The sequence below is a fragment of the Poecilia reticulata genome, linkage group LG9 (genome assembly GCF_000633615.1).
Source record: "Poecilia reticulata strain Guanapo linkage group LG9, Guppy_female_1.0+MT, whole genome shotgun sequence".
NCBI classification, from domain to species: Eukaryota; Metazoa; Chordata; class Actinopteri; order Cyprinodontiformes; family Poeciliidae; genus Poecilia; species Poecilia reticulata.
The window spans coordinates 3,821,628-3,845,320 of record NC_024339.1 but is presented as its reverse complement, the minus strand read 5'-3'; the positions used below and the strand labels follow the sequence as shown (position 1 = coordinate 3,845,320).

Genomic DNA, 23,693 nt, shown 5'->3' with positions numbered 1-23,693 from the left:
GATGATATGTGGAAATGTTTATTATTAAATCTAAATGGTCATTATTATGCTTATTCAGTTAAAAATGTTAACTATGAAAAAACACAGTCACCTCCAAATCACAGTGCAGCAAATAGAGCGGCTCCTACCATCGTCTTTCATCCACCGCCTTTTCTTTTTATTACGTCTTTTATCTCTTAAAATGACTCCACAAACTATCACTATTGCTTCTACATCGTCATCCGTGTTTGGTTATTCTAAATTCCCGCTATGTTGGGGGTTTTACTGGATTATCCTCTGGAATCGGGATGTTCKTGASTGGAATCGGTTCGTGTTGCTCCTGCCTTGGAGACACGAAACGATCGAACCTGTTGTTCTTTTATCAGCTCTGTGGTCACAGAGGTTTGGAGAATCGGCCGACAATTCTTAAATCTTTCTGTCTAAACCAGACTTGAGACTCRCAAGCTCTACTCATCTCCTCTCGACCACTGCCCAAACGCTCTCTTGACTTTCCCAACTAGCATTGAATGTTTGGAGCACGTCCGGTAAATGTTGTATTGAACGTCCGCCGAACGTCCGGTGATTACGTTTGATCAACATCCAAATGAAACTCCAAAGGACGTCCACCGGACGCAAAATAGACCACCATTAGACTTTCAGTGGACTTTCGCATTTTATTCAAAAATCAAAAGCTATATAATGGTTATGCTAGGTCCGTGGAAATGCTGACATAGCAGCAATTTTATTGGAATGCAAGGTTTTCATGAGGAACAGTTGTCTTCCATTACCATAGGATATTAATCAAATGTTTTAACAAAATGTAGAAAAGGAAAGCTGGCCCCACACTTACTGTTTTCACATGGGATGGTTGTCTTCTGTTTCCAAGACATATTAATCTAATGTAATAAATTGTAAAATCGATGACAACCACTTAAAAACACTTGGAAAAGAATTTATTAATTTTATAGTATTAACATTAAAAAACAAAATATGATAATCACATTTATTTATACATATGTACCAAAACAACATGAAACCTTCTTAGAACAAAGTAAAACAGCACAGTATACATTTTAACACAATGGGTTTTTAGAAAAGACATTCACAATAATGAAAAATCAAAGCAAAGTCAGCAAAGTAACCCGGTGCTTAAAATATAATTTTAAAATTTATTTACACCAGAAATTATTTTATGAGCATTGACACATTCAMAAAATAATAATAATAAAAAAAAAACAAAACAAAGAAACAAACCAGACAACCTTGAGCCTTAAAACTTTTGGTGTTCTGAATCAGACGCTTAGTTCTTTGGTACAGCCCTTGAAAAACAGACAAAATATATATATTTTAAACTGAGATGTGTATTATTCATGGTTTTATGAAACAAAATGTTTCATTGGCTCCAGAGAAACATGCATAACAAAGTCCAGCTATAGGATAATATACAACAATTCACACAATTTTAGACTGAAAGGCACATGAGATTCGACAGACTGGCGACCTGTCCAGGGTGACCCCGCCTCTTGCCCAGAACGTTAGCTGGAGAGGCACCAGCAACCCTCCTGACCCCAGTAGGGACAAAGGTGTATAGAAAATGGATGGATGGATGGATGAGATTATACTTACTAAATATTTCAGTCATCAAGAGCTGGTGACCAGAAAGACTTCTCTTCTCTTTCCACCCAGTCTGAATAGATCTCTGCTGCTCTGGTTGGTGGTTTAAAACAATCACTCAACTTAATGTTAAGTTAAATGGCTCTGTGGCTCCGTGTTTTGCAACATAATATAGTTTTATTCCTAAATTAACCTGATTTTAATTGAGGTCAGTATGTTAAAGAGACTGATATTGTGTAACTGTTATTGTAACTCGTTTATCATTGTTTTTATCTTCAACATATTTTTGCAGTCTAAGCAAATCAAGCCAGGGATCAGGTCAGGGGCGGAGCTATAGGGGGGCCTGGGGGGGCGGCTGCCCCCCCGAACCGGACCGGATGGGGGCCCGGGTCTGGAGGTGCCAGGGAGGGAGGAATGGTTTCAAGTTGCTTAAATGTCTGATTATATACGGAAAAAGTGCGCCCTCACCTGTTGAGAACGGTGTATTTAATGTTAACCCCCCCCCCCCCGCCCCCCCTTGACAGTTTCCAGCAGCTGATGCACGTAAGGGGCCCGGTGATTCGTTAGGGGCCCGGTAATTGGCCCGCCCCCCGGCCCGATGCTGACTTGTTCCGCTAGTGGATCAGGTATAACTAAACCTAAATTTTTCACTGTCTCAGAAAACAGCCATGGCTCCACAAGATCACCACACCAGTTTCGAGGATGAATGTCTCCACAACCTTTTCATGGTGTAGTTGTTTTTTTTCCTGGTTACATTTTCAGAGCAGACACTGGTGTGTTAACAGTACAAAGTGCTTATAAACATGTCTTGATTAGAAAATAATTTAACAGAATTTATTCCCTTGTTAATCTATCATTTCTCTTTTGTGCACTAATGGGGTATATGCCACGAGAGGTGGTGACGTATTTCCGTTTGAATTTATGCCACATAGGGCATAAATACTGTTCCGGGTCCTGCTTGCTCCTATAGTTCTTGGCCAAAGCTGCAAAAGCTGTACCATGAACAAGATGCAAACTTAAAATATCTGCGAGCTACTCCAATCTCCAATAATGTGTTGGAGGAAAATAATGCCGGAGGAAATCCACTGCTATGGGAACAAGTTGTGAACAGCACAAGGTAAGTCAATACCTGTGTGTTGATGTATGGGTTTGTGTCATACTGATTATGAAATTATTTTTAGGCAATTCCTTATCTTTTTTTATGTGACAATTATATAAAATACATTTAACATGTAGTCGGAGTGATACCGAGCACGGTAATTTAATTACAGCCGAGAGCAGCAACGCTTCAGCCCGATCCAAACCACACAAGTCAGTCAGATTAACCCTGTTGCGCAGGATTTTCGAGTGTCTGCCTAAATAAATCTTCCTTATTTTAATTGTAAGTAGTTCTTTAAATGTCCTGTGAGATGATATATTTACCCATGTATCCATAACAACCGGAACTTTCAATATCCAGCAAGTTATTTTCGCAATATATCGTCTATTAAACGAGTGCCCCCCCCCCAACCCCCCTCGGAATAATTACGCTCTCTGCAGCTGCAGCTGCGAAGTTTCAGTATTAACCCGATACTTGCTGGAAAGTGCAACGTCTGCCCTTTCAGAAACCGTTGGAATTTTTCAGATAGCGCTACGTGTGGCGGAATTACGATACTGCAAATTTAGAGATGTCGGCAACGACACGGTCCAGTCTAGAAGGGTTAAGGTCCAAAACCTTCGCTTTACAGCTGTTTAAGTGTCATCAATCCACATAAAAAACCTTCTGTTCTTGCTTTACACAACGTGATTTCTCTTTTTTTTCCCCCTCAGATTCTGCTTAGAAAATGAGGTTATGAAGTTACATCCTCTCACTGCTTGTTTTTAAAATGGTAAATTTAGGTTTGTCTCCACTTTTATAAACTAATGCCTCATTTTTTGTCTTACTGTTGGTACAGATATCAGGCGAACACTGTGCTTTGTCTGCTAGTAGTTTAAATTAATTTCAGCTGCACACTTTCAAAAGAGTATTCAGATTTTAACATGCATCTTCTAAGTAGTAAATATTTCAGTTCACTCGTACTCAGTAACTTCAGTGTTGTTACACCTCTGAAACATTTTWTGCAGTTTTTTTGATACCAGAACTATTTCACTTAAACATTTAATTTCCTGAGATATTGTCAATTTATTTTCAAGCAAAACTCTCAAAGAGCTGAGGATTTATTAGTTTTAATTTCGTTGTGCAGTTAAATATGAACGCTTATCAGTTTTTTGTTTTTTAATTTTTCAGGTTTGCATCGTAACACCTCGTGATGTRTTTCTGAGCCATGATCGTTATGCCGATTATTTTTCCATTGGATCCAAGCACCTGGACCTGCTGACAGACTTTGTTTGACTTTCTTCTCTACATTTCACAAACCTTTTTTCCCCCATTTCTCAGTGTTTACGTTATATCAAGTATTTGCATGTAGATCAGAAATTCAAGTGAGATGTTAAAATGCAACACATTTAGGTAAGATCAGCAAAGAAATGTGAATATTAAGTAATATGTAGTTAGTCATATAACTTAATATGCTGAATAAGGCTGGATGATATAACTTACAAGATTTTTTTCATACCAGATTTGATTTTAATCGATTCCTCCCGTCCTCAATTTCTATAATGAAATCACAGAAAATAGTTTCAAAAAGTGCCTTTATTTCAATCATCTGTTCTGTGAGTTGTATAAGGGAGCATTACGGTCAGGGTACAAGAATTTTTAATTACAAGAATGCAGTCATCGTTACAGCAGAATAAAGATGCAATTTTATAACAATGTCTTAAAATTACAAGAAGTCGTTTTAATGAGAAATAAAGATTCAGATTGATCTGATGTAACCAGCTCTGTCCATGTGGTTCTGACATTTGTCAGTAATCAAGAGGATGTTCATTTCCACCTCAACTGATCAGGTAAGCATTAAGGTAAAAATAAAAAAATAGAGCAAAATGGAAACAGAGCAACTGATAGAAAGAATTTCTATATAAAGTAAAGCAGAAAAGTTAATAGCAGGAGAAAGGTTGTTGGTAACATTATCTCAGCCGATCCCTCCCTCCAGGAAGCCATCAACAGAACTCCTGTCCAACTCCAACTATAATAAAGATTTAAAAAAAAGAAAGAAAACGGAAAGTTAAAATAAAAAATAATGCCAAATTAATAATTCAGATCTAATGCGTTCTGGAATCCATTATTGACATTTTACAAATTTCACAAATCAATCAGAAGGTTTCACAAATGTTTTATTTATTCTGCTGTTAGTACAGAATAATGTTGTTAGGTTTGAAATGTCTAGGTGTTGTTTTTAAAGTACAACACATTAAAAAAAGCTCAAAATAGTAAAAAATTAGCTATTTTACAAATTAGATGCTACATTCGGAAGCTAACTTCAGCTTCGACTGATAGTTTGGGCACAATATAGACAGATCTATATGTTTATATAGATATATATATAAAGCATAGATATGTAGATTGCACACTGCACAGATAATCAAAACACTTAACGCTTACATAGCACCTTTCTAAGCTTGTCCCCGTTAGCTACGTCAGACATATGAGGCATTATGGTGAATACAAACAATTTATTAACTTCAAAGTTATTGTGAAGTTTGACACATCCAGCTTAAATCCTTTGTTGTTGTTGGAGCGTTTCAGGACGTCTGAATAATTATATAAGCATCATTAATAGTCCTGCAGCTACTGAGGAGCCACTGTTAACATACTGTTGCCTGTGCACCGGAACCATTCTATGTGGCAAAAAAATGCGCAAGTGCTAAAACGGAAGTCCGTGGCATATAGCCCACTGCTGCTATGGTCTGGTGACCTGCCCAGGATGAACCCCACCTCTTATCTGGGGTTGACTGTTGGAGATGGGCACTAGCCCCCCTCAAAACCCTGCAAGGATAAGCGTGTTGGATAATGGGTGTACAACTTTAAATTGGTCCCCCTTAAGTCCACTCTTAAAAGTTAATGCCATCATCAACTGATTTTATGATATTGGTGACTATATATTCTACTTTCACCATACACACATACAGGCAAAGAAGGCACCCAGAAATGTTTTTTCACCCTGCATCGTCATCACACCAGTTCTGATGATGCCACATACAGAGTGAGTCCACATCATCCTAAAATTGTAAGTTGTACTTTTTTCAAAGCTGTTTAGTGCTCTTTAAAATACAAGTATGGTACTTTGTGTTTAATTGCTCTACTGTTTTATTTATTTTTGGAGGTTTCTGTAACGTGTCGTTGCTGAGGTAACTTGAGATCATCCCATTTCCCCATGGCTGAACATTTTGGTTTAGCAGTAACAATGCATAAAATAACCTGTAAAATTGATCATATAAAGTAGCATCTAGACCCAACAGTAGAATCAAACTTCAATAAGATCAATGGGGTTGTGTTTTTGTGTGTGCAGTGAACGGGAATGTTCTGCCATTGATCCTCACTGTTCTTAGGATGAGAAATGTCAGTTTGTCTGGAATAATACTGGAATACAGTTCTGTGTCATTGAATTAAAACTATATTCTGTTCTTGGTGAAATATTTTCCACATTTTCTCAAGTTTTGTTTTTATTGTACTAATTTTTCTATATTATTGTCTATAAACTTAATATATTGATGTTTTGTATAATTCTGTGAAAGTATATTGTATATAAAAATGTGAATATACAAAGTATTTTTTTCACCTTTTAAAGTGTGTTGAGTAGTCCCTTATGTAATTCATCCTTCTGTATACTGAAGGCTGATATGTTTGCAGTACTATAGTGAATCATATAATGTAGAAAGTTGCATAGCAGTGAAGTGTACTTAGCAATTATAATAAGCCAAAACTTTAATTGGTTACTGTGAAGAAAAAAAAATCACAGTACTAATAATTGAAATATATAATGCTTATATTTTTAGAATACATTGTAAAGATATTTTAAAAGTGTACAGAATATACCTGCAGTTGTTCCACTTGACCACATAATACTACACATCTAGCACTTCATATTATGATTTTCTATAATTTAACTACAATTAAAATACTTTAGGCACAATTTTAGTTATTACAAAATAACATGGTTGAAGTTAAATAATTCTTAAAACTTAAGTTTAAGAATGTTTCCTATGTATGTGATAGAGAATATAGCTAAACAGAAATAATGTATGTCAGTCAGAGAATAGCAGAATCACAGTGTGGAGAGGTCAATGGTGGAGAGAGAGTGCAGGAAAATGAGATGTACAGTAAAATAGCAGGTGGGGAAATCTATCAAAGCCCTTTGGCAAACACCGACAAAAAGAAGGGAAAAATCATTTTAATTAGCTGAGTGAATGTGATTTGCTGAATGTGAGGGGAGCCAAGCTCTCTGCTCTGCACATTAAATGGTCTAATTTTCTGTGCAGAATAAGTCCCATCTGAGCAGCCCTGGCTGCAGTCAATCATGTTAAAAGCTGCCGGTGCTTAATTTGATTTACCAATATAAAATGCAAATGAGGTGATCAAGTGGAGTGGAAGCCAGGAGTAGGAGGCTCTTTTAAGCCATCAAGTTAAATGGGAAAAGACAGTAGACTGGCAATGTAAAGAATGTTTCAGAATATTTGTGATTAGCGCCACCAAATGTAAAAAAGGACAGCTAATTGTTTGACAAATTAATCTGTAGCAAGAAAAAAAAACTTCAATTATTTAAATATCCAACCAGAACTACAAAGTGTACATTTTTCTTTCCATATGTCACATTTTCCTCCTAAGCTGCCCACATCCAACATGTGAAAAGACTAATTAAATAAGTGGAAGATGGCACAACAGTCCCTTACAATAGCAAATGAGATAATGTCTGTAATTAGGCCCGCACAAGCCTGGCCATATGCCTCTGCACAGCACTTAGTCAGGACTAAGCTGTGGCTGCAGGAGCAAATCAAATAACTGTGTGCAGTGAATACCCTTGGGACCCAGACTTCTTATGTTAACCCATATAACCACTTACAGCATGTTGATAACTAAGACACATTTTTCTTTTCACAAAGGAAAACAGATGACCAGTAGCTAAGCAGCTTTGCTTTAAAAAATGAGTATAACTAAGGCTGGTGTATGCAGAAAGGTAAAGCTTTTTTGCCCACATCATCCTCAAGCGTCTATCCAGAGACTAAAATAATAGTCTGTTGCCTGGAAACAGATCTTAAACTGACAGTCACTGCAGTGCAGAGTCACACTGAGACTTATTACATTTGACATTTGGTGTTTCCATCCAGTGCCCTACCTTCCTTCATCTTTGCTTTGCCCATCAAAATGTCATGTTGAGTGTTGTTGAGAGGACCCAAATGCAGTGGGCGTGGAGCACTGAGTTTTTTGTGATTTTAATAAAAAAGATGAAGAAACTTACAGAAAAAAGATCCAAAAGGCACACAGCTATGAAATCTGAGGGGTGACGACAGGGAACAGATGGGAGAAGACGAGAAGATCTGACAAGGTACGTCTGAGAATGCTAAGCTTAAATACTGAGGAGGTTGAATGCTGAACAAAAGACCTGGGCTGATGAGCTATCTGGTTGCAGGTGTGAGTGAAGAGAGCAGGAGGCAGACTGAGGAGAGAGAGAGAGAAAGTGGCACAGGGAGCGAGGGAAAGTACACAGGGGAGCAGAAATCTATCGAACACTGAAGAATAACTAGCCTAAAGAAACCTAATAAAACTAGAGTAACCAAAAATAACTAGAAGAAATAAACAGTTAAAAACACTAACTAAATGAAAAACAGGAACAAGACAGTCCTAAACAAAATAAGAAAGAAATGCAAAATAATAATGAAGCAAAAAAGAAATCAAAGTACAAAACAAACAACCCGGGATCCTGAAAGAAAATTAATAACGTTATCATTTAATGTGCATAAATCCCAGGATGCTTAGCTGTTACTGGTCATCTGTTCTCCTTAAAAATTGTTTGGTCCAATGTTTCCAAATTTTTATTTAAAATAAATTGATCAGCCATGACTTCAGCAATGTATATATTAGGCATTACTTCATGTTGGCTTGTAAAATTGTTTGCTCTGATCATAATCATTCAAAAGTTGTGGACATATGACTGCAACTACTCATTTGATCAGTTATAACATTTCACTCATGACTTCAAGAAACTTCATAGCCGATATGTATCCACCAGGCAGTTAACATGAGCCAACCATAGACGTATTTATTCAAAGTTACCTTTTTGTTTAAAACTCAGTTAAGCAGAATACAAGTCCAGAAAAGGCAATTGATTGCACAGAGGATGAAGTCTTGGGAATCAGAATTTATAGGACACAATTTATAACAATATAGTTATTATTGGTGGTATATTTAGATGCACAATTTTAACTGGACTTTAAAATTTTAAGTGTTTTTACTATGTGAAAAACACTTAAAGACCCAATAGCATGAATAACATGATTTCTACAGCAAAGGGTGTTGTGACTTCTTCACAGCATACATAAGTGACTTATTTACAACTATATGTTAAGCATAACTTACATGATAATTTATATTCGCTGAATTTAACATGATTGTATGTAATTACAAAAGGTGAATTGAAACATATTTAAGTGTGAAGCATTATTTATTTGGAGATAGGAAGTCTTTTATTTTGAACAATGCTTAACAGGATATAGTTCTTTCTTTTGTCACTATCTTGAATTTTGTTGATTTCGGTTGCTAGGTTGCGAACAGCTGTTGCCTTTATCACCTGTTGTCATTTTCTGCTCAATAAAAACTGAACAGAAATGTTCAGCAAAAGATATCTCCATCCACTGGACGAAAAGTGGGATTTTTGACCCTGTATTCTGACGCGAACGCAGCTACTCAGCAGCAGATATCGACAGCAATCGACAGTCTACATTTTCACTCATGGGAGTTGAAATCTGTCGATTGTGGAATCCTTGGAGGGGGGAGTGATGTATCTTCCTGTAATGTAGTCCTGATGTCACTGAGCTCCTGGTTGGAGGAACTTGGGGTCCATCCTGACACCACCTCATAGCTGCCATACTCCCAGAATGCCACCTCCTCTGCTGCCAGTACTCTCTGCCTTCCTCCATCAGCTGTTAACACAGAACAGACAATCATTATGAGCTACAGGCATCTTTTAGTCATTATGAAACTACAGTGAAATTGTTTGGCAATTTCCAGCTTAGTATGCACACATAAGACATTAAAACAAACAAACAAAAAAACACATTAATACATTCTTACAAAAAATAAAAACTTTAATTAAAAAGAGAAAACACTTGGAAACAATTGGAAGAAAAAAAGAATTAAAAGCAGTTGGTAATAAATAGTAAAACATAGTTCAACAAACTCTGAGGCAGATAATTTGCTTTGATGGATTTGAATAAATCACAGTACTTTAATCATTCAAGGAATTGTGACATCTCTAGATTAGTAATACATCTTATCTGCTTCTTTCTTTAGCTACATCCGGATGACTGGCAGTAGGTCCTGGATGCAGCTGGAAACCATTTTTATGACTTGTCAATACATAGCATAATTACATTATGTACATAAACAATATTGAAGCATAAAATACAATCAACATTCTAAAATAGTAGATACTCACACAGAACTGTGTGTGATGCAACTGCATCACTGATGCAACTGCATCTCTGTCCTCATCACGGACATCAGAACGTTCCTGAAGAGTCTGATTGACACAAATGTGACTCCCATTCTGTGGAGTCTGTGGAAATAAATGTAAAATTAAAAAAATATTGTAGCAAATACACTGCTCAAAAAAATAAAGGGAACACTCAAATAACACATCCTAGATCTGAATGAATGAAATATTCTCATTGAATACTTTGTTCTGTACAAAGTTGAATGTGCTGACAACAAAATCACACAAAAATCATCAATGGRAATCAAATTTATTAACCAATGGAGGCCTGGATTTGGAGCCACACACAAAATTAAAGTGAAAAAACACACTACAGGCTGTGTAGTGTGTTTCATGTAATGTCCTTAAAACAAGTCAAAATGAGGTTCAGTATTGTCTGTGGCCTCCACGTGCCTGTATGACCTCCCTACAATGCCTGGGCATGCTCCTGATGAGGTCCTGATGGTCTCCTGAGGGAWCTCCTCCCAGACCTGGACTAAAGCATCCACCAACTCCTGGACAGTCTGTGGTGCAACGTGACGTTGGTGGATGGAGCGAGACATGATGTCCCAGATGTGCTCAATCGGATTCAGGTCTTCATCTTGCAGGAACTGCTGACACACTCCAGCCAGATGAGGTCTAGCATTGTCCTGCATTAGGAGGAACCCAGGGCCAACCGCACCAGCGTATGGTCTCACAAGGGGTCTGACGATCTCATCTCGGTACCTAATGGCTGTCAGGCTACCTCTGGTGAGCACATGGAGGGCTGTGCGGCCCTCCAAAGAAATGCCACCCCACACYATTACTGACCCACTGCCAAACCGGTCATGCTGAAGGATGTTGCAGGCAGCAGACAGCTCTCCACGGCGTCTCCAGACTCTGTCACGTCTGTCACATGTGCTCAGTGTGAACCTGCTTTCATCTGTGAAGAGCACAAGGCGCCAGTGGCGAATTTGCCAATCCTGGTGTTCTCTGGCAAATGCCAAGTGTCCTGCACGGTGTTGGGCTATGAGCACAACCCCATCTGTGGACGTCGGGCCCTCATACCATCCTCATGGAGTCGGTTTCTAACCGTTTGTGCAGACACATGTACATTTGTGGCCTGCTGGAGGTCATTTTGCAGGGCTCTGGCAGTGCTCCTCCTGTTCCTTCTTGCACAAAGGCGGAGGTAGCGGTCCTGCTGCTGGGTTGTTGCCATTCCTACGGCCTCCTCCACGTCTCCTGGTGTGCTGGCCTGTCTCCTGATAGCGCCTCCAGCCTCTGGACACTACGCTGACAGACACAGCAAACCTTCTTGCCACAGCTCGCATTGATGTGCCATCTTGGATGAGCTGCACTACCTGAGCCACTTGTGTGGGTTGTAGAGTCCGTCTCATGCTACCACGAGTGTGAATGCACCACCAACATTCAAAACTGACCAAAACATCAGCCAGACAGCATAGGTACTGAGAAGTGGTCTGTGGTCCCCACCTGCAGAACCACTCCTTTATTGAGTGTATCTTGCTAATTGCCAATAATTTCCATCTGTTGTCTATTCCATTTGCACAACAGCAGGGAAAATTGATTGTCAATCAGTGTTGCTTCCTAAGTGGACAGTTTTATTTCACAGAAGTTTGATTTACTTGAAGTTATATTGTGTTGTTTAAGTGTTCCCTTTATTTTTTTGAGCAGTGTATATCGCTTTCTCAAAAACGCATAAGTAAATAAGTTAAAATTATTCTCAACCAACCATTATACAGTCGGGAATCAACACAGTGATCATACATAACGGCTTCATGACTTCGTCCTCAGATCTGTCCTCCGTCCGCCATTTTGTAGATCTCTACTGCTTTCCACACTCTGCCTTGCTGTACTGCGTTATAACAAAATAAATAAAATAACGGGAAGATCAGTTTTCCTTACAAATATGTGAGTGTTCACTATTCACTAAATGTGAAATCATAACTTACTGAATTTCTGTTCGTCCTGGTGGACTCCGTAAGAGCTCCTCGGCACCGTGGTCTGAGGTCTGGCTGGTACGGCTTGGCCATGTTTCAGGTCTGAAAAAAATCAAAGATGCGAGTATTTTTAAGAGTTCAGAACATCACATGTAATAGAAATTACAATACAAAATCTCACCCTACACTTGTTTCGGCATTAAGAAAATGACAGACCGCTTTCTGTAAGAAACAAAGCAACTCAGCAACTCGCCTCGCTCCACGTGCTCGCTACTCATAAAAGCTTTCTTACCGTGAGTTCAGTCTTGTTGAACCGCCGCGGTGTCATCTGTTGTTTTCCGCCAGAACATTGCTTAATATCAAAACGATACTGAAAAGGTAACTGCGTGAAATAGGACTTTTTCCACCATTTCACACAACACACTGGTATTTTCGTTCACCCTTTCGTAAACCCTTCCTCTGGAGTTTAATGGCGGCTGCCGACTATGAAAGCGCATTACTGCCACCAACTGGACTGGAGTGTTAAATGAAAGTTGACAGAAAAAAATTACATTCTAAAAGTTATTTTTTCAAAAGTTATGTGACAGTATATTTTATTTTTATTATAATTTAATGGATAAGATAAATTGTTTTAATATTCTTTCTTCAAACATACTTCTTTATGGTGAACAGAAGGTAAAAAGGGTTAGCTACAAAATGAATAAGAGTCAAAAGGCGGTGCTCAACAGTTGATTTGCATTTGCATGGCTGTCAGCAACTTCATTTAAATACGAAAACCTCTGCTAAGCACACGGGGAGAGGGGAACACGGACACACAGCGTTTTTGACCATTTTTGGCAGTGTTCGACTCTGACAAAAACCTCTTGCCGAAAGCCTTCAATCTCCATACACACGGCAGGACAAGGTGTCAATAGCTGTCGAAAATCCCATTTTTTGTCCTGTGATCGTGATTAAAGAAGCTTTCACTCCATAATAAAGAGTATTAATTGAATAGTTCAACTCTCTAATTTTAAAAATATTACAAAGGTAGGACAGATTGTTTTACAACAAATGAGTTTCTAGCTTGAGTATAGGTCAGGGCAAAATTGTTTTTAGGGGGGTTTCACACCAGCCCTGTTTAGTCCACTTTAATCAAACTCTTGTTCATTTGTCTAGAATGCTTGGTTAATTTGTGAAGATGTGAATGCAAAATCAAACTCTGATTCGGACCAAAAAAAAAGCAACCTCTGTTTTGTCTAGGTCTCAGTTCAGTTGAAGTGAACTCTACTGTGGTTCAAATGCATATGTGAAGGCCAACTGGACTGGAGAATACTTCAAAAGGAGGAAGCTAATTATAGTGCAAAGCATTCTGGGTAACTCTAACCACAACAAACATGCGAGACTGGCACTAACAGGGGAAATGATTTGTGGTCTTTTGCCAAAGACAAAAGAGAAATCCGACAACCACTAAAATCTGATGCCACTATTTTTGTTCGAAGAAGGAAGTTGTGCTCATCTTCTCCTGAAGTTTTGTGTTGTTTCCTCAGTGGTTCCTGGTGCAGCACCACCAAAGGTGAGGGGGGAACAGGTTTCTCAAATGGTTTGAATTGTTTGACAGCGTGAAAGCAAACCACGAGGGTTGTTTCACAAAACTAGGATAGCAGATTAAGCCAGGATTTTCCAGATATCCTTGCCCAATTAAGCGTCAATTCGGATACACAAAAGCAGCAACCAGGCCAACAGCCATGCTTAGTTAAGCCTAGAGAATCATCTGTTCAGTCAACACTCGCGTCGATCAGAAACATGATTGTCCATGATTGTGTTTTCTTATTTGTCTGTTTTGGTATTTTTTTAATCACTCTGCATGTACTATTATAATAACATTATAATGTTTGAAAATACCAGAACTAATTTTAAAATTACCCATATGAACTCTGTTAGAAAAAAGACAAAGAAAAAATGTATTGTAATTAAGATAAGCCATATTAGTTGTAGCATACTTTACTGATTAATTTTAACTTAACATGATGTTTAAAATGTAAATTAACTTTATTTTTGGCATGTAATTAAACAAATGCCCAGTTTAAATTGCACTATTTAAAATAAGTAGATATTTACTTCATATATGCACCTTTTGTCTCTATCTAGAAGGCTACTTTTGCGCTAACAGTTAAACAAGAAATGGTCCCTTCAAAACAATAGCATCACAACTAAAACATGAAGTTAACCATAAGTAAAACTAATTAAAGACAATATAAGTATTGTACCTTCTAAGTTATTAGTAAGTCATTTGCATTTGTGGTCAACATTTTATCCACATACTTCCCAGATACCACAAAATGTTCGTATATTAAATCTTGATCAGTTGTCATGTTTGCTCTGTATAAATATCAATAAGATGTGGAACAAAAAAGAGTAACATGAATGAATCCATTGTCAGATTCACATGTTATAATACTGACTTACACTAGATTTAACAGGAATAACCAGCAAAGACTGAGAGGAGTAGAAGTGTTTAAATACTAGGAGACTGAATGTGGAACAATGGACATGGGCTGATTGGCTAACTGACTGCACTGCAGGTGTGAGAGCAGACGGCAGGCTGAGAAGAGGGGAAAGTACACAGGGGACTAGAAAATAAATCTAACAAAAGAATGAGTAGAGATAAGGAACATAGTTAAACTAGTTACAAAGATTAACTAGACACAAGAGAATCTGGAGTTAATAAGAAAGAGCTCAACTAAAGAAAAAACAGAAACAAAACTGATCTAATTAAAGAAAGAGACAAAGGAACACAGAATAATAATGAAACTAGAATTAATAAATCAAACCTCCAAACAACTCAAAACAACCCAGGACATAACACTAAGATGACAAAACAACCACTAAAATCTTATGTTAAGGAATATTGAGCTATTTTTATAGATGCCTTAGTGATAGCATGTTTAAATACTTGCTGTGGTGTTAATATCTCAATATCTTTTTAAATTTGACAGTCCATAAAAGAGTGGATTGTGCAAATTTCCATCTCACATGTTGCCCTCTCATTCCCTTTTTAAAACTGTTCTCTAAAACAAGACAGTGCTGAAAGACAAAAGCATTGTGACATGTCCAGTGGCTTATGCATTCATAGAAGACTAGATATGTTGAGGTAGAAACTGAGACCTGTGCATAATTTTAGATGTCATCAAGGCATTCACTGTTTACTGGTAAAATGTATAAAAGGGCCTGCAATCTGTTAGCTTTTAGTGAGCCTCTGTACAATTAATGCAATGTTCTTGATGTGCAAATAGAGGAGAGCTGTCATCTCTTGCATAGATGTCTGAGCACTGCTTAGCTGCTGAATAGGAGATAGGCTCTCATGATTGCCATGAAAGCTGAGCTCAGTTTTCCTCTTGAAAAGACAAATGCAGAGAAATGGAGAGGATTTGCCCCTGGAGAACAAAAGAAATGACAAAATCTCTTCTGTTTTTTCTTTTTTTCTTTTGATGAGAACACCCAAGCAAGAAACTTAAAATAGAAAGTTAACAGCTCACGTCATTTAGCTGCTGACAAACGGATGATAACAGACCTTGCTATAATCTCTTTCTGTTGTATCAGAATCCCTAAACACAGCGACACCATTTATCGAAGAAGGAGGTCCTAGAAGTTACTAAGTGGTTCCTATCTGTTTTGGAGAGCAGGCTCTCTGTGCACTCTGACACATGCTGATACATGCACTTCAAAGACAATGCCCAGATGTTCAGTTGCTGAAATGAAATACTGAGAACTAAAAGTCTGCATGTAAAGTCCAGTGTTCATTATTAATTTACCAGTTCAATTGACTACAATGCTGAGCTGCTTAAACCAAACCAAACCAAACCAAACCAAACCAAACCAAACCAAACCAACTTTATTTATAAAGCACTTTAAAACAACCACAGCTGATACAAAGTGCTGTACATTAAAACACAACATAATAATAAAAAAATAAAAACTTACAGTTTAAAAACAAAAACATACAATTTAAAACTAGATCCCACTGGAGTTGAAAGCCAAGTAAAATAGATGGGTTTTAAGACAAACTTTAAAAGTGGACAGTGAAGGGGCCTCTCTGACCTGCAAAGGCAAGTCATTCCATAACTTAGGGTCAATGACAGAGAAAGCCCTGTTCCCTCTGAGCTTCCTCCTGGATCTTGGTACCTCCAAGAGCAGCTGATCTGCGGACCTGAGAGACCGATAGGGTATGTAGGGGTGAAGAAGCTCAGAGAGGTAGGCGGGGGCAAGATTATGTAGTGATTTAAAAACAAACATAAGAATTTTAAGATTAATCCTAAAATATACAGGCAGCCAGTGAAGTGAGGCCAGGACAGGGGTCACATGTTCCCTCTTTCGAGTTCCCGTCAAAAGTCGTGCAGCAGCATTCTGAACCAGCTGCAGACGTGAGAGCAGCGACTGACTGACTCCCAGATAAAGTGAGTTGCAGTAATCCAATCGAGTCGAAATAAAAGCGTGGATAACTGTTTCAAAATGCTGCCTGGAAAGAAAATATTTCACTGACGCCAATCGCTTTAAATAATAAAAGCTGGACTTAACCACGGCTCTGATTTGGCTGTCCAATTTAAAATCACTGTCCACCTTAAAACCAAGATCTGTAATAACAGGTTTAAAATGTACCTCCAAAGGTCCCAGGTCAACAGAGGAGGAYTCACAGGAGCCACTGGGTCCAAACACCATCAACTCTGTTTTGTTTTCATTAAAATTTAAAAAGCTCAAGGCCAACCAAGCTTTAATATCATCTAGACCAGGGGTGCTCAAACTTTTTGAGAGCAAGATCTACTTTTTCTCTCACCAGCCGCCTGAGATCTACCTCATGACACAAAGACATAGAAATTGCAAATTAAACTCTATTGACTTATTTTATATGCAAATATACATCAATTATAGCAGAAATAATAAAGTGACAGAAAACCTAATCCAGTTTCTTCCTCAGTGAGATTCTGACACTGGGAGCAGGTTACTGGTTTCTCAGTCAGAACCTGTTTGCAAACCTGAGGCCAGCAGGTGTCAGTCAGTCATGGTAGATCTGAAATTTGGTTTGATGACCTCAGTATGAGAAACTACAGAATGATAGGAGGAACCAAAGAGCCCAACAAAAGTAAAGCCAAATCTTCTGAAGTCGGGATATAATTAATTTAATTTCACATAATTATCGCGGTAGAATTTGTTAAAACTTAATGAAATATATTTGTCCTATTTGATGTTTGTTGTGACGTGTGCTCACAAACGAACGAGGTAATTAGTCCAATTTTGTCGTTTATTGAATATTCAGGAACTACAGCAGGTGTAATGAGCCACAGCAAAGGAAAAAAAAAAGTCTGTTCGGGTTGTTTTACCTATCAACTGAAAACATCTCCTACCTTTTTATTCTCGGTCTCTTTGACGTTTAAGCACACCCGTTGCCATGGCAACCGCCTGCACCCCGCAAGCCGAGCAAAGATTAGGCTACATTAAAAACACAACATTCAGTCCGTTACGATATCAGGTTTCCAGGCTTGATATTTATTTTTCGATTATTAATAAGCCTCTCATGAACACAGCGGTGGTTGAGTAGCTAATTTAAACTCCTACTCTGTTCGTCAGTCGGTCTTTGAGTCGTTTTTTGTTTGTTTGTTAATGGAACCGAAACGCACAGAATTGCGCAACACCTTGTTGAAACAATAATTACTGAGATTATTAATTTTAACACGTTTCGTTGATTTTTTATAATTATTCGTTTTTAATGAAGCTACAAACATTTAGGATCTTAGTGAATATTTTTGATAAGCCTATCAGAAGAGGAAGTGCTGGCCTCAGCGTCCTAGTGGCGTTCAGTTTGTCACCTGCCGAGATCGACTCAAAACCGGTCGATCGCGATCGACGTATTGAGCACCCCTGACCTAGACAATGCCAGGAGATGTTTGATAGAATGTACATCCTTCTTCTTCAGGGGCAAATAAACCTGACAGTCATCAGCATAACAATAAAATGAAATCCCATGTTTCCTGAGAATAGAACCCAGAGGCAGTAAATGAAGAGAGAAAAGCAGTGGGCCCAGAAATGAGCCCTGTGGGACACCATAAGGCATTGAAGCAGCAGATGATTCAGAGTCACTAATTTTCACTGAAAATGTTCTCTCCTCCAGGTAGGACCGGAACCATTTAAGAACAGTGCCATCAATACCAACAATGTGGTGTAATCGCGATATTAAAATGTTGTGGTCTACTGTATCAAAGGCAGCAGTTAAGTCAAGTAAAATCAGAACAACATGGTTACCAGAATCACATGCAAAGAAGGATGTCATTAAAAACTCTTATTAAAGCAGATTCTGTACTATGAAGAGTTTTAAAACCTGACTGAAAAACCTCCAGAATGCCATTGTCATCTAAAAACTGTTTCAGCTGACAGTACACAATTATTTCTAAAACCTTTAGCCTCTTTAACCGTGCTCTGGTAGAGACGCCAACAGTCTTTTAAAATCTGAAAAGTAACCTGCAGTTTATCCTTTTTCCATCTGTGTTCAACACAACAACATTCCTTCCTTACAGCACAAGTTCTGCCATTAAACCAAGGCTCAGGTTTAATCCTTGGCTGCCTATTTTTTAATGGAGCAACCGAGTCCAGGATGGTTTGTCAGCAGTGGTTGAGAAAGTACTCAAAAAATTTACTTAAGTAAAAGTACAAATACACAGACAAAAATGTACTCAAGTAAAAGTAAAACTACCACATTAACATTTTACTTAAGTAAAAGTAAAAAAGTACTGGCTTTTAAAAATACTTAAGTATTAAAAGTAAAAGTACTTGCTGAATAATACCTAATCGCTAATATCATTAAGTGAACCGATCGCATTTAATTTTAGTACATCAGAAATGTGCCATTTTAATGAACAATGCCACAGATAAAGCATGTTTTTATTGTGTTTATTCTCTGTAACAGTTTAGACTTAGATATGTGATTCTATGCATCATAATTTCAGGGATGGAAACATCTTGTCTCCTGTCCTAACATAACATGAACTTCACTTTTTTGCCACTAGTGGCATTTATTTTTAAAGAAATCCAACTGAAAGGGTGGGAAGGGGAGGACATGGAACCAAGGAGCCATGTAGCAGAGCTGTAGTCTAGACCACTGAACCCGAGACCAAATCAAGACCAAGACCAGCACCTCACGCTACATGACACAACAAAATTAAGTGCACATATCAAAATTGCTTCTCAAATTGATCTGATAGATCCACATTCCCATAAAAATACCCAGATATTAAATACTTAGAACTGAAATAAATTTAACTGGTATCAATTCAAACTCTTCATTCTGTTTAGCTTTCATCTCTGTGCCACAATCCGCAGAGGTCTCCTGCCGTCCCTAAAGAAATAACACCCTGGGTGGTTGCCCATATATCCAATCTCAGAAACCACAGCTGTCTGCACCATTAAACATAGCAATTAATGGTAAACAACACTCAACTATGAACACTGTCCAAGGCACAACACGCAATAAGTAACCAAGCAGAAGGAGGTGACTGTTCTCACCCTCCCGCTGCAATGTCTGCCACCATGACAGGTGACGAAAACAAAGAGCAATGAGCATGCTCTGTGTTCTTATGTTCATGATTTATTTATTCGCCAGTTATGTATATATATTTTTTATGAAACAAAATAGCTACTGCAGTGTATGCAGAGCATTACAAGGACACAGAACGGCTCTCAGTGAGGCTTCAGTCCTATCGACCTTAGTAAAGATCCGTCCAGAAGAATCGGATTGTTCCTGATTGACATATTACTACTATATTGCACTTTGGTCACAGCATTGTCCCATATTTGCGACACCTCAGTCAACACATCCACACAATAATTCAGCGCATGAGTGACAACTTTTTTCATTACAGATGCAACATGTGTCTCTGTGTAGCTAAGCTAGCTAGCATCATGTCCACTGATGATTAGTTAGACATCTTCTCCCGCTCAGAGGAAACCACTGCCCATGTCTGAAGCTTCGCATGCGAGTAAAGGGGGAGGCGATGGGTGACAACAGACACGTAAGTCACGTTATTGCTCGGATTTTACGGCGCCACCTTAAGTCCCTGAACTTCACATTTTAACGGAAAAAAAGCAATGTGAATTGGATGTAACGAGTAACGCGACACTTTTGTAGAAATGTAGTGAAGTAGAAAGTACAGATACTTACTGTAAAATGTAGTGGAGTAAAAGTAGAAAGTACCCATTATTAAATCTACTTAAGTAAAGTACAGATACATGAAAATTGTACTTAAGTACAGTAACAAAGTACTTGTACTTTGTTACTTCCCACCACTGTTTATCAGGAAGAATAGAACCAGGACCAGAGCTCTTCTGTATCAGAGGAGGAAGTCAGATGATCCACAGAGCTGAAGATAAGCGGTAGAGAACTGAGTGGCAGTGGAAGGGTTAATAATCCGACAGCAGTGCAAGTTTTAACTGCAGTAGGTGTCAAACTAGCAGTGAAAAAAACAGGCAGGTGATCCGAGAACACAGAGTCACAGATTTCCAGGTTAGTCACAGGCAGACCACAGAAAATGACCAGGTCCAGTGTGTGTCCGTGCTCATGTGTAGAGCCGGATACGGCCTGTACCAGGTTAAAAGAGTCCAGAAGGCTTAAAAAGTCCTTTACCAGTGGCTTATCAGGACAACACACATGTATATTGAAGTCTCCAACAATAAGAACATGTTCATAGTTAGTTAAAATCCCAGATAAAATGTCAGCGAAGTCGCTTATAAAATCCTTATTATATTTGGGGGGCCGGTAGACGACAGCACAGAAAACTGGGTTTACGTTTCTCATCTCAAATGACGTAAACTCAAAGCTGGGGAATGACGTCTTTAGAAAACACTGCTTACATTTGTAGTCCTGTTTGTAAACAGTCGCTGTGCCTCCCCCTCTCCCCGAAGCCCGTGGTGAATTAAAATAAGAACAATCCGCTGGTAAAAGCTCAGATAGAGCACTGGACTCACCAACACTCAGAGACGTCTCAGTCACAGACAAAAAATCCAGGTTTTGTTAACTAAAAAAGTGCCGAAGAAAAAAAGTTTTATTCGCAAGTGACCTGGCGTTTACCAGGCCAATCCTGACAGGAACTGGAACTGGCTTTGACAGGTCAGGAAACCCGGCACAGCGGTCTCAGGTTTTGGAGACAGTGTTGGTGCATGTTGATCCGGGAAGGGTAAGGGTAGAGGGGCTTCAACGCCAACCACGAGCACCAAGCAGACATCAATGGGCTCCAAGAAATGCATAGGCACCCGAGATCCCAGAAACGATCCAGGCGATGATCGGATAAAAGCAGAACAGTGCGTCATACAAAACTTCAGCTTAACCAGCCGGCCGCTTCGTCTACCGCGACGACGATGACGTCTCCGCCGTGAAAGCAGCGAAGGAACCCGGAACAGGTGACTTGGAATATCCGACAGAAGCGGGGGCAAGGATTGTTGGCCAGCAACATCGAATAACTCCATATCCTGGACCAAAAATTGTTCGCTGCTGACGAGAGTTCCCCATGCCCGCTGCTGACAAGAGTTCCCCATGCCTGCTGCTGATGAGAGTTCCCTGTGTACGCTGCTGATGAGAGTTCCCAGTGCCCGCTGCTGACGAGAGTTCCCTGTGTCCACTTCTGACGAGCAGCCACCAGAGTTCCCTGTGTCTGCTGCTGACGAGCAGCCGCCAGAGCTCACCATGACCGCTACTGAAGAGTTCCCCGTGCCCGCTGCTGACGAGAGTTCCTCATGCCCACTGCTGACGAGAGTTCCCTGTGTCCGCTGCTGACAAACAGCCGCCAGAATTCCCCATGTCCGCTGCTGACGAGAGTTCCCCGTGCCCGCTGCCGACGAGAGTTTGCTGTCCCTGCTGCTGACGAGAGTTCCTCGTGCCCGCTGCTGACGAGAGTTCCCTGTGTCCGCTGCTGACGAACAGCCGCCAGAATTCCCCGGGTCCGCTGCTGACGAGCAGCCGCCAGAACTCACCGTGTCCGCTGCTGACAAGAGTTCCCCGTGCCCGCTGCCGACGAGAGTTCCCCGTGCCCGCTGCCGACGAGAGTTCCCTGTGTCCGCTGCTGACGAGAGTTCCCCATGCCCGCTGCCGACGACAGTTCCCTGTCCCTGCTGCAGACGAGAGTTCCCCATGCCCGCTGCCAATGAGTGTTCCCTGTGTCCGCTTCTGACGAGAGTTTCCCATGCCCGCTGCTGACGAGAGTTTCCCGCGCCCGCTGCTGACAAGAGTTTGCTGTATCCGCTGCTGACGGGCAGCCGCCAGAGTTCCCCTTGTCCGCTGCTGGAACCGAGTTTCCCTGCCCACTGCTGACAATAGTTCCCCGTGCCCGCTGCTGATGAGAGTTCCCCACGCCCGCTGTTGAGAGTTCCCTGCGCCCGCTGCTGACGAGCAGCCGCCAGAGTTCACCGTGCCTGCTGCTGACGAGAGTTCCCTGTCCCCGCTGCTGATGAGAGTTCCCTGTGCCCGCTGCTGATGGGAGTTCCCCATGCCCGCTGCTGACGAGAGTTCCCTGTGTCCGCTTCTGACGAGCAGCCGCCAGAGTTCCCCATGCCTGCTGCTGACGAGAGTTCCCCATGCCCGCTGATGAGAGTTCGCTGTGTCCGCTGCTGACGGACAGCCGCCAGAGTTCACCGTGCCTGCTGCTGACGAGAGTTCCCTGTCCCCGCTGCTGATGAGAGTTCCCTGTGCCCGCTGCTGGCGGGAGTTCCCCGTGCCCGCTGCTGACAAGAGTTCCCTGTCCCCGCTGCTGATGAGAGTTCCCCGTGCCCGCTGCTGACGAGAGTTCCCTGTGTCTGCTTCTGACGAGCAGCCGCCAGAGTTCTCCATGCTTGCTGCTGACGAGAGTTTCCCGTGCCCACTGATGACAAGAGTTTCTCTGCCCACTGCTGATGAGAGTTTCCTGTGCCCCCTGCTGATGAGAGTTTCCTGTGCCCCCTGCTGATGAGAGTTCCACGTGCCCACTGCTGATGAGAGTTCCCTGTTTCCGCTGCTGACGAACAGCCGCCAGAATTCCCTGTGTCCGCTGCTGACGAGCAGCCGCCAGAGCTCACACTGTCCGCTGCTGATGAGAGTTCCCCGTGCCTGCTGCCGACGAGAGTTCCCCGTCCCTGCTGCTGACGAGACTTCCCCATGCCCGCTGCCGACTAGAGTTCCCCTTGCCCGCTGCTGACGAAAGTTCCCCGTGTCCGCTGCTGACGAGCAGCCGCCCATCTATACAGCCCAGCCTCCACCCGAGCTTCCTGAGTCCGCTGCCGGTGAGCAGCCACCCACTCCGTCCAAGCGTCCCTGTGCTCCATCCAAGCGTCGAGCCAGCTGGACCTTCTGCCGACCTTCCAATAGCGCCTGTCGGCGTCAACCGCTGGACCCGCATCCACGTCTTTGCTTCCTGCAGTGGCGGTGACTTCCGGACCTGCCTCCGGGACTCCGCTTCCTGCGGCGACCGCCGGATCCCCTACGAGGGGTTCGCCTCCTTCGCCGGCGATGCCCGCCGGTCCTCTTTCGAGGGGTCTGCCTCCTGGTTCTCCACCCAGTATGATGGGT

At 40.8% G+C, this 23,693-nt stretch overlaps 1 protein-coding gene and 1 long non-coding RNA gene across 2 annotated transcripts in view; one reads left to right on the top strand and one right to left on the bottom strand.

Moving 5' to 3' along the window:
• The window catches only part of zbtb26 (zinc finger and BTB domain containing 26), a 1,115,122-nt gene that overhangs the window by 495,316 nt on the left and 596,113 nt on the right, over positions 1-23,693 (top strand). The gene's annotated exons all lie outside the window — the stretch shown is intronic.
• LOC108166564 (uncharacterized) lies at positions 9,152-12,279 on the bottom strand. Its single transcript, XR_001776911.1, has 4 exons — positions 12,149-12,279; positions 11,929-12,051; positions 10,164-10,283; positions 9,152-9,648 (listed from the first exon to the last, which is right to left on the bottom strand). It is a non-coding gene; the product is annotated as an uncharacterized LOC108166564 (long non-coding RNA).